Source organism: Macrotis lagotis, chromosome 1 (assembly GCF_037893015.1).
Source record: "Macrotis lagotis isolate mMagLag1 chromosome 1, bilby.v1.9.chrom.fasta, whole genome shotgun sequence".
In the NCBI taxonomy this organism is placed as follows: domain Eukaryota; kingdom Metazoa; phylum Chordata; class Mammalia; order Peramelemorphia; family Peramelidae; genus Macrotis; species Macrotis lagotis.
In genome coordinates, this window is record NC_133658.1 from 814156720 (window position 1) to 814168852 (window position 12133).

At 33.7% G+C, this 12133-nt stretch overlaps 1 protein-coding gene across 1 annotated transcript in view; it reads right to left on the bottom strand.

Moving 5' to 3' along the window:
- LOC141508420 (disks large homolog 2) overlaps nt 1-12133 on the bottom strand; it is a 2787507-nt gene that overhangs the window by 1899296 nt on the left and 876078 nt on the right. The gene's annotated exons all lie outside the window — the stretch shown is intronic.

Consider the following 12133-nt stretch of genomic DNA (forward strand, 5'->3'; position numbering starts at 1 on the left):
AAAGAAACAATTCTTTTTTATTTTTTTTAGGTTTTTGCAAGGCAAATGGGGTTAAGTGGCTTGCCCGAGGCCACATAGCTAGGTAATTATTAAGTGTCTGAGACACTCCGGATTTGAACCCAGGTACTCCTGATGCTAAGGCCAGGGCTTTATCCACTATACCACCTAGCCACCTAGCCACCCCCTCAAAGAAACAATTCTAAGACCTCTCAGCTTTATCAAATGGAGTGGGTGTAATGTGGTGTAATGGCCATAGAAGCACAGTAATAAGCTTGTATTGTAATTAAGATTTTATTTATTTTGAGTTTTACAATTTCCCCCCATCTTACTTCCCATCCCCCCTCACAGAAAGCAATTTGTCAATCTTTACATTGTTTCCTTGTACATTGATCCAAATTCAGTGTGATGAGAGAGAAATCATATCCTTAAGGAAGAAACATGAAGCATAAGAGATAACCAGATCAGACAATATAAGCTCATATTCTAGTCTTAGTCATGTCACTAATGTTACCATAGGCAAGTCACTTCACTTCTCTGGATCCATTTTCATTACTTATAAAATGAAAAGGTTGAATTGAATGGTCTCTAGTGGTCAATCTATAAAATTCTTTATGTTTTTATATTGACAGCTACTGGGTTGTCTATTTGGGATGTGATCTTGAAGAATTTTATGATAACCTAGAGTTAAGGAAGTAATGAAATAGATGCAGGTTAAACTTAAAAGGATGACTTGGGGGGGGGGTGAATAAGGTTATTAAACATAAAACAGAACACCCTAAGACTTCAGACTCAAGTACTTTGAAAATTAACCCACAACAAAGAGAAAGGGGTACTATAATTTTTATCTATTAACTTATTCCAATTACAATCAAAATCTCTCTGATTCCATAATTTGGTCCTATTTACTTCTAGCCTTTTCCACCCTTCCTTCAAAAATAAGGCTAGCACTCATTATGGTGATTTCTGCAGTGGTCTCTGGACACATCTACATGCAGGGGCATGGTGGTTTGTGTTTAATAGCTAGCATTGTCCCCCAAAACCTCCCTTTTAACTTTGATCTGCATTGTTAGTGTTTTTTCAATCATTTCTTTAAGACTAAAACATCTACAAAACAATAAATTATACACTGATTTATAGTGGTTGCTGATTTCCTAGGTGGAAATTTAATATTTTGCCATTGGGTTCTCAGTATCCTGTGCATTTGGCTCCATCATTATTTCTACCTCTATCCTGAGTCAATGTTTTCTCCCCTTGAAATGCACTAACTAGGGCACAGCTAGGTGGCACAGTGGATAGAGCATGGGCCCCTGGAGTCAGGAGGATCTAAATTCAAATCTGTCCTCAGGCAATAATTGCCTAGCTATGTGACCTTGGGCAAGTCACTTAATCCCATTGCCTTAAATAAATAAAATTGTAAAAAAAGACATGTACTATAATCTACTTCTCTAGTCTCTCCCTACAAATATTAACTATCTTTAAAGTGCACTTTGACTTATTTCACATAAATAAGATCACAATTTTAGAAATGGAAAGGACTTCAGGGACCCTTCCATCCAATTTATTTATTTCAAAGAAAAAATAAACTGAAGCTGAGAGATGATTCCCAAAAGATGAAATAGGTGGTAATTTGTCAGAGCTAGGATTTTCTAGCACTCATTGATATCCCCCTTCTCTATATCTTACAGCATAATCACACTTAAATACCATTTAACAATTGATTATAACTCAAGTCATGGCATAAACAAGTCAATATGAGCTGATTAATGGACAATGGATAGTTGGATCCAAGATTCAGTGATAAAAGGAATCTCTGAGGTCACCTAATTCATCTCCTTCATCTTACAGCGATTAAGTGACTTAGCCCAAGGTCACACTGGTAAAGGATGGCAGAACTTGGATTCAAACCCAGTGAGAAGAAACCATGACTCCAGTGTGAATTGATCATATTGCCCAAAGAAGCAGCCACTGATTGCCCTTGACCTAATCTAACAAACCAACCTTGTTTCTGATGTATCTCTAAGGTTCCTCCTATTTCTTCATTATAGAGCAAAACCTACAGATAGAGGAAACAAAGTTTTTAACTCATGATAGTTTCTACTGTGTCATATATGCAAGGATTGTCCCTCTGACCTGTCTAGAAATGTTCAATAAAGGACCTGATGAATCATCAAGAAGGGATTTTTGTAAAGGTGATTCGTGGATCAGATGGGATATTAGGTTAGACCAATGTTGTTATTATGCATTCCTTCCAGTTGTGTGTGTGTGTGTGTGTGACTCTTTGTGACCCCATCTATAGATTTCTTGGCAAAGATCCTTGTGTGGTTTGCCAATGCCTTCTCCAGCTCCTTCTACAAATGAGGACACTGAGGCAAGCAGGATTGAGTGGATTACTCAGAGTCACACAACTAACAATTATTTGAGGTGACACCATCAGGTTCCCTTTGAACTCTAAAAGTAATAAATCTAATATCTGAGATCAATTCTCATTCTCTACATTTAACTTTGTAATTCCCCATGGAGAATTATACAAATCCAATTATTCCCACAGATGCATTTAATAACTATTTGCAGGCAGAGAAGCTAGTTTTCCAAATGGAGAAACCACATAGAGCATCAAGTAAGGTGTCTACCATACAAAGAGTATCTGATATATCCCATGTGTTACCCAATTAACTGGACCTATAAGGTGTATGTAAATGAAAAGTAATATCACAAGATAAATATCATTGACAGTTGTCCTATGGGAACTGGTGAATTATTTTTTTTAATGGAAGGCAGTTAGGAGTTATCAAAATTTTTATTTGGATGAGTCTATTTGGGGTTTTGGTAATTTTTAAAGAGATACAATAGGGTGGAGTAATATGAGCCTTGGAGGCAGAAAATCTATAACTAAGTTCCCACTTTCTCATTTCTAGATATATGTCTGAGGCTGACAAGGAATCTTACTTTCCACAATTTATAAAATGTGGTTAAAAATGCCTACTGCACATGATGAGTGGAAAGTCTGAATAAAATGATAAATGTGAAAATATATTAGCATCTACAAAATAAGTATAGAAATGAAAGTTATTAGCATTATTTTAAAATACCTAATTCTTGGTGACTCATATTGCAGTTCATGCAAAAAGATGAATGACTGTTCAACTTAGCACTAATAGCTTCAACATTATCTTCACCATTACCTCCCTGAGAGCAGAGATGATTTTTGCTTTTCTTTGTATCCTCAGCACTTTGCCCAATGCTGAAATGCACTAAGCACTTACTATATGCTTCCTGACTGGCAGGTTGACAAGTTAATATGTACCAAAAGCTGTCACTCCACTTAGTTCTAATGATCTTGATATGTTCCTCAGCATTTTTAAATAAAACTCCTTTTTTTCCTACTTTAATATATTGATAAATTTTCTTCAATGTTGCTGTTTTGTATCAGTAGATTTGTGTATATCTTTTATGTATTAATTGAACTATGACTGGATCATTTCTGTCTAAATAGAAATTGTGGGATTGTCCACCATGCTTTAAAAAAAGTACCCAAAAGGTACTGTTCCCTATGCAAAAAAGTCAAGTTGATTATAGTCTATGGAGCAGGAAGGCATCTTGGAAGTTATCCAGGTCTATTTTAATCATCATAAGGATCAGGAAACTCAAACTTAGAGAACATTAGGGTCTTGGTCACAGTCACACATTAAGTATGAACACAAGTTTTCAAAAATGTAGAGCAACCACTATACCATTTTTTCTCACCTAAAGAAATCAATAAATCAATATTTATTGATCATTTACTATACAGAGATTATAAAAGCACTGAAAAACTTGGTACCTCCTCATGTACTTACTATCTAGCTAGGGAAATAGAACTAACCTGAAGGAAAAAAAAAAAGACAGTTAATCCCCCAGACACAATAAATAGTCCATTCTCTTTAAGAGAAACAGAAATTTAAATAATTAAAATAGAAGTGTGACTGGAATAATCAAGAGCTTTTTCTTGGAGAAAAATAAAAATAACACCTTGCATTCAAAGATTGGTTTGTGGTTACAAATAAGTTTACAAATATAAAAACGGGAATAAAAGTTTTCTACATAGGAGAGATAATGTGAGTAAAATATACAAAAAGAAATTACAATGAGATCTCCATTGAACTGTGAGAAAGTTACTTGACTAAGAAGAAGGTATTTATTAGGAAGATATGAAAAACAAATTTGGATTAACTCAGGGGAAAAAGACCTTTATCTGAATCCTATCTCAAACATCCTGTAACCCTGAATGAGTCACTTAAACTAAGTCTTATCTCTTCAACTATAGAATGGAATAATAATCACACGTATCTCATAAGTCAAAGATCAAAGAGAAAATGCATAAAAAACCTTTGCAGAATTCAAATATCAACATAAATGTGTATTATAATAACATAAAATAGTAATAAATCTTGTTCTTTATCATCAGATTGAAATTGGCTTATGAAGGAGCTTGAAAGGTGGACAAAAATGATGAGATTTTTATGGTTTCTAACTGTAAGTTAGAATCATATAATTTCAGAGATATGAGGGATCTTTAGTAGTAATATATTGAAAGAGCTAGCTACATGGAATAGAAGAAAGAATTCTGAAATCAGAATCAGGAGACCTGCAATTAAATCCTAAATGACACTTAGATAGGACCATGAAAGTGTCTTTTAACTGTTGATAAGTTTAGGTTCCCCATGTGTAAAATGGAAATGATAATTCTATTTGTACTACTTACAACACATGGTTGTTTTGAAGAAAGTCCTTTATAAAACTTAAAGTACTACGTATGTTATTATAATAAAATAAATAAAAAATATTTTTCTGTTTTTAGATGGAGTTCAGTTATAAATTATATTGTTCCAAATCCTTCCTTTTATTTTTTCATATTCAATATGGTAGAATTCAATAAATTATTGTTCTTAAATTTTTATATGCAAATATTATGTCTATGAGTTTGTGAGCCATACTATTGTGAATAATAATAATGGCCATTTCCAATTAGGTTAAATTTTTGATTTCACAAGAAAAGCTTTGAAACTACCCTTGTGATAAAAAAAGTTTCTGATGTATAATTCTGGTATCCTGATAATGTCTTGCTAGGTATTTGGTGAGTATAATTTTTTTTCCAATGTACATTGTTAATGATCTTCATCATTTCTAACATTTCCCTACAAAATATTTAGTCATCAATTAGTCCAGCTTGTAATTTCTGGTGATCTAGCCCTCACTAATATATATATTATAATAATATATGATATATTAATATATAATAATGTATATTAATATACTACCCTGTTACTGTGATGAAAATTTCAAAGCTCAGTAATTTATTCAAAGTTTTGTTGTAATCATGTTGTCTGTGGAATTCATTTGAAAGTCATCCATGGGAGGTCTTAAGATTTCATGTTATTGTTGCTGTCATGCAGTTCAGTCCCCTACTAGATGTCCAAATCCCTTCTCTAAATCTTTGTGAAATATAGAGTCAGTTCTGAATATCTCCAGTTATGGAGTTCATTTCCTTTTGTAGCAGCTCAATCCATACTCAGCCTTTATGGGTTAGACATTCTGCTTTTTGAGCTGAAACCTGTCTCCAACTACCTTTAATATTGACTATAAAGAAAACAAGTCAAAATCTTTGATATGACTGATTTTGGAATATCTAAAGAAAGCTATTGTTGTTAATCAATTAATTAATCAATAAAAAAGCATTTGTTAAGTGGTATTTGGAACCAGGTACTGGATATTCAGAGATAAAATTACTGTTTTCAATCCCTAAGAAGGTAGTTAGATGATATAATTGATAAACGCTATGAACTTGGGTAGTCTAGAAAACCTGAGTTCAAATTCTTCCTTGCTGGATTTTTATTCAGGTCATATCTATCAAAGGTGGGTATTCTCCTGGGCTCTGCCTTGAACCATCTTTACTTCTTTCTCTATGCTGTTCCACTTGGTTTTCTCATCATTTTCCAGGATTTTAATTATGTTTTTGTTGCTGCTGCTCCTCAAATCTACTTATCTAGACAATTTGATTCTCTAACTGCCTCTTGGAAATTTCAAAAATAGATATCCTTCAAACATCTTAAACTTAACAGATCCAAAATTGATATTATTTTCTCTTCACCCATTCTTCCTTATAGACTTTTCTAATCCTTTTGAGGGTACCACTAGCCTCATAGTCATACAAGCTTACAATCTATTATCTTCAATTGCTTTCCCTCTTCCTAATTCTTCTCTGTCTACAAACCAATCTTTTGTGAAGATGTATCAATTCTACCTTCATAGCATTTCTCATTTATCCCATATTCTCTAACCTGAGATTACTAGGACCCTAGCACAGGCCCTTATCACTTCACCTCTTAAATATTACAACAGCTTCTGATTGATCTCCTTAACACAATGTCACCATCACCTCCTATTAAATAAATTCCAGTGGTTCACTATAACCTTCATGACTGAATATAAAACCCTCCAATGGACATTCCCAATTTGCACACCTCTTATCCTTCCAGGTTTTCTTCTGTCTTACTATATTTTCCGCATTCTTCCATCCAATGACATTGGCCTCCTTTGTCCACTCCACTCTTTGACTCTATGCATTTTTATTAGCTGTACTCCAGGCCTTTAATAATCCCTCTCTTCATCTCATCCTGGCTTCCTGACTCCTTCAAGTCTCAGTAAAAGTCCTTCCTTCTGTAAGAAAAAATGCCTTATCCTTCTTAATGCGAGTCCCTCTTCTCTGTATTAATTGTCTCTACCTTATAATTACATGTTAGTGTGTGTGTTACAGCTATGATCTCATAGGACAGAGTCTAATAGAACCATTTCCTCTCTTGTTCAGGAAATAATAAATGGAAAGAGAAAACTCATGGTGGATGTTCAGAAATGTGCTTTCTTAGAGTATACATAGGACACTTTTTTTTGCTTGTTTAATTACATTTATATTTACATCCTTCCCTCCCACCCCCTTCTTTGATAAATGACTTGGTGTTTCCCCAGCATTTCAATTGAAGTTTCTTTGGATTCTGTAATGATTTCAAGTGAAGGAAAAACAAAAGCTTAGCAATGCCCTTGCAAATCAATATAGTCTGATGTTTGTATTGAGAACTTAAATAACATGTTCTAAAAGAAAGAATTCCAAAGGAACAAAATCATCTAACTTCACAGGCTTAGATTTGGACATATCTTCATCTATTTCCTGTATCTAATTTGTTAAATGCCTAAAGACTATTTTATCTAGCTCCTTTTGGTTGCTAGTTTCTCTTTTTTTCGAAAATTGGGACATTAACACAAGAAAAGGTGCAGTGAATAGTCTGAAAAGAATTTTTCTGTCCAAGATAATAGATAAACACTAAATGCAAGGAAATTTCATTAATTAATTTCTCCTCTACTTCTAAGAATTTGCAGTCATTTGGTTTGCGATTTTCAGATTGAAGTAAAGTTGTAACTTTTTCCCCCTTTGTCAAACATGAGAAGCCTAAAACATGAAGAGGCAGCATGGAATAGGGCATAGAAAAGTCATTTTAGACTGATCAGTGAAGAATTTACTAATGATGGTAAATGTTGCTTCTCTATAGTAGAAGTAGGGACTAGAGGGAGTTCAGTCTTCTTGGGGTGAAATAAACCCTGGAACTTTGGAATCCCAGAGTGCAAAGATACCAAACCAATGATCAACCAATTAAAAAAGAAGAGTGTTTTAATCCCAAACGGAATATACAATTGTCTTAGAAATTAATAATTTATTACTGTACTCAAAGCCATATCAATTCATCTTCTTCTGGTTTCTATACCTCTTACCTAACCTTTGCTTCACAAACTGACATTGGTATTGTGAAATTTCTTGTTCTCTCTAAATTTTCTATATTTACAGACTATACATTCAGAATATTTTGAGTCATTTTTTATTTTTTTCTGAGAGTTTCTCACTGAGTGCACTGTCCTATGGGAAAGAATGTTTGGGAACTACCAATAGCCCTAAAATCACCCAATTAATCACAAATCTCCATAAAGCACTTTCTCTCTCTCTTTCAACACAAATATATGGGTTCATGATCAGTCTCTGACATGTACTGTTTTGTTTTGTCTTGGCAAATCACTTAAACTCTCAGTGCCTCATAATACAACATCCTAAGTTTAAATGCAGAGAGCTTGAATTGCATTGCTAGGAATTTCTTTGAGATTTTCACACACACACACACACACACACACACACACATACACATACAGATCTATGATGGGATCATGACAAATCCAACTTAAATCAGTGCCTTTTTAAAAATTTTAACTCAAAGCATTGATGATTTCTTTAAGTTACCTTCAAGTTTTAGATTTAGAAATAGACAAATTGTAGCTACTGGAGATACCAATATAAAATAATAAAAGTTATCACTCTTAAATAGTTTACATGGCAAATGCTTAATTCACCTCATTGAACTCTTTTTGCATCCTGGCTTAGTCAACAAACATGCAAGCTATTGCTCCCATTTCTATCCTGTATAAATTGATCATGCATGTTATCTATGCAGTAATCCAAGTGATTGATAAGAGTATTCAATAGCACAGGTATAAACACTTAATGCCCAGAAAACCCCACTTCCAAATTGATATTGAACTATTAAAGACTATACTTGCAACTATTCATCCAGTTTGAAATCAATCTCATATGTTAGCTCATTCTATCTTGTCCATAAAAATAATAGAAAAATTTGCTTAGATGTTTCCTTAAGATCTAAGTCTATACTCTAGTAAATTTAAAATTCGATTCTCATGATTTTCTTGATGAAGTCTTGTTTCACCTTTTTGTTTACTGCTTTCTTTTTATGTTTACTAACCCTCCATTTAATAAAGCATTATAGAATTTTTCCAGGATTCAAATTCAAGCTCACCAAAATATAGTTTGCAGACTCCATTATCTCCCCTTTTATTTGAAGTGTGATAACATTTAACCTTCTTAAATCCTATATAACCTCTCCTATTGTCCTCAAGTCTTTAGCTTCAAAGAAAGTTATCTTCTGATTGGGAATGAGGCAAAGATTCCAATATTCTTTAAATCATAGACTGTTCCAACTGAAAGACTATCACACCTAATCTAATCTTACCCTATTGATTTACAGATTAGAAAACTAAAACCATACAAAGTATAATAACTTGAGGAATACTTGCCTATTAAGAAACAGTTATAATATCAATGTAATAAATAAATACAAAGTAAAATTAAATATTTCAGAAAGACAAATTTATTTTTGAAGGAGAGTTTACAGGAGGAAACCAAGGAAGCCTTCATATTCTTGGTGGCATCTAAGTTGAGCCCTGAAATTTGGAAAAGATAAAATCTAATGGTGATGGTGAATTGCAAGAGGCAGCAACTCTGGTAAGTGCCCCAAATCCATACCCGTTGAGAATTAAGTTAAAACAACATGAAATTAGCATTTGTTAAAGTGAAACTAGGAGCCTGTTCCAGCCGACTGTAGTAATGGTTAGTAATTGCAGGTCTCATTTGCTGACAATCACATGAGTTAAAGGACTTGTATATTTGGATGCATTGTTATATAATTGCAATTTTGCTATTGTAAATTGCTCTCATTAGATTATTTAACTTATTAGTATCTATTTTTATATCTTGGTGTATATGAATAATACTTGAAATAATAAAATTGCATTTATAAACAGTTCTACAGTTTGCTCTTTTCATGGAACGGGGCCAGTCCACCTCCTTTCTCTTTCTTCTGAATTGCTGTGATTTTGCTGGGAGAATATAGGATCTTAGAACTTGTTTAGTCTCTTTCATTCCACAGATAAGGAAGTTCACATCCTGAGGGGAGTGGAATAAGAAATTCTAGACTAAGTTCATTCATTTGAATGAGTACTGGATTCTATGATCTATATTATGATTAATATGTATGCCAGCATTATAATCAAGGAACAGAAAACCTAGACAAGAAACATTCTCCCATTTCCTTCTTTCTTCCATCATTCCTACTTTCTTTCCTTTCTTTTCTTCCTCCCTTCTCAAATTCCTAGCTTCCTTCTTTCCTTCCTTCTTCACATGGTTGTTCAAGGATCAAATGAAACACTGTAAAAATGAACTGCAAAACAAAAAAAAAGTTTAGACTAAGATCATGCAGCTCATTGAGTAATGATGTATAGATATGACAGTAGCAGCAGAAGTTAATCTTTGTTTCTTCTCTAGTGCTGATGTAAATGAAATACTATTATTAGTTGCCCAATAAATGCTGACTGAAATTGAGCTTTCAACAAAAAATCATAGAGAATGTGGTTAATAGGGACCTGGTGCTTTTATTTTCTATCTACAGACCTGGTTGTGTATGTGCAGTATAGGACCAACACAAAGCTTGAGGTAAAGTTTAGCTGTGAGTTCATTTTAGGATTCTCCTTAAGAAAGATATAGGAGCAGTCAAAGATAAACTGTAGTGATAGCATCTAGGGAAGTCTTTAAATCTCACAAGTCACAACTGCAAGGTATGAGCCAAGTTACCACTCCTTGTTCCAGTTAACCAAACGGGAACTCTAGTATCTGCTCCCAAACTTATGGTAAATAGCTAAAAAGAACTTGATGTTTTGTTATAAAAATGAAAACCTTGAATTGTCCTAGATGTTGCTTTCAAGCTATAGCCAGAGAGAGAAGGGAGGGTAGGAAGCTGTTTCAAGGAAGATAAGAGATAGTTTCCATCTAGTTTGAGTAGTCTTTGTCCTGACTCAATCATTATCATTCTCCCAGGGGAAAATTGCCACCAAGAAAACACAACATTCTGGGAGATTTTATCTGGAAGATTTTAACTCCCATTTCTTCAATACTCTCAGCATACTCTGACTCTCTGATTGGAGGGCTGGTGAGCACAGCAAAGAACTCCTCCAAAGTCTCCATTTAAAAAGGGTTCATCTCTCATTAGCTGCACTCCTTGGCTTCAACTCCACATATAGCCTGAGCTTAATAAATGCTAATCAGATGACTGACTGAAGTGCATATAAAATATGCTGTTATTTGCAATTGTCATTATCAGTTATGACTTACTCTTTATGACTAGATTTGGGGTTTTCTTGGTAAAGATACTAGAGTAGTTTGCTATTTCTTTCTCCAGCTCATTTTTATAGAGGAGGAAACTGAGGTAAAAAAGTATTAAGTGAAGTGCTCAAGTTCATATAGCTAGTAAGTGTCTGAAGTTAGATTAAACTCAGGAAGGTAACCTAAAATAGCTAAATATAAAATAGTTTGGTCATTAGCATTTGGGAAAATATTACATATAGAAGTTAATACTTGGGCTATCTCTTAAAAGCCAAAGATTCTATGGTTATGAAAATTTGCATTTGAGACTTGAGGATAACCAGAGCAAGACATAAAGTACTGTGAGTGCAGAATGGGAAAAAAATTGAATTGATATTGTGAGATGGAATGGAATGTTCATTAAGACTGGTAATTTTTAGGTTGCAGTCCCATTGTTCAGGGCTTTAAATAATAGACGGAATTTATATTTTATCTTAGGAATAATAGAAAGACTCTGGAATTAAGTATGGGAGTCAAGTGCTTAGATTTGCACTTAAGGGAAATCAAATGCAACCATGTGTTGAGTTGCTTTAGAGTGATGAGAAATGTGAGTCAAGGAGACCAATGAGGAAATTATTATAATTATATTAAGGAAAGCTATTGAATACTAATCTAAGTTAATATCCTTGTTAAAAAAAAAGAAGGGGCCAAATGTGAGAATTTTTGTAAAGGTAGATACAGAAATATTCAGAAACTGATTTTCTGTATGAGAGTGAAAACCCAGAATCCTGCCAAGATCATGAACCTGAGACACTAGCAGAATGACATCTTTGACAAAAATAGGTAAGTTTAGAAAAGAGGAAAGTTTAGAGGGAAAGATGCTGAATTGAGTTTTTAACAGATTAAGTTCAAGATATGACAGGATCTAAGTCATTTGCAGAGTCTAAAATTTGATAATATCCTCCTAAAAGTGTGACTTTCAAATTTGGTTATGAAACTCTTTGCTTTAATCATATATATGGCTATGGAAAAGGATGAGAAAATAGCAGTGGTCGTGCAAAATCCAGTATTTTCAATCCCTAATGTAAGCTCAGTTCTATATACATTTGCACAAACATATATATATAT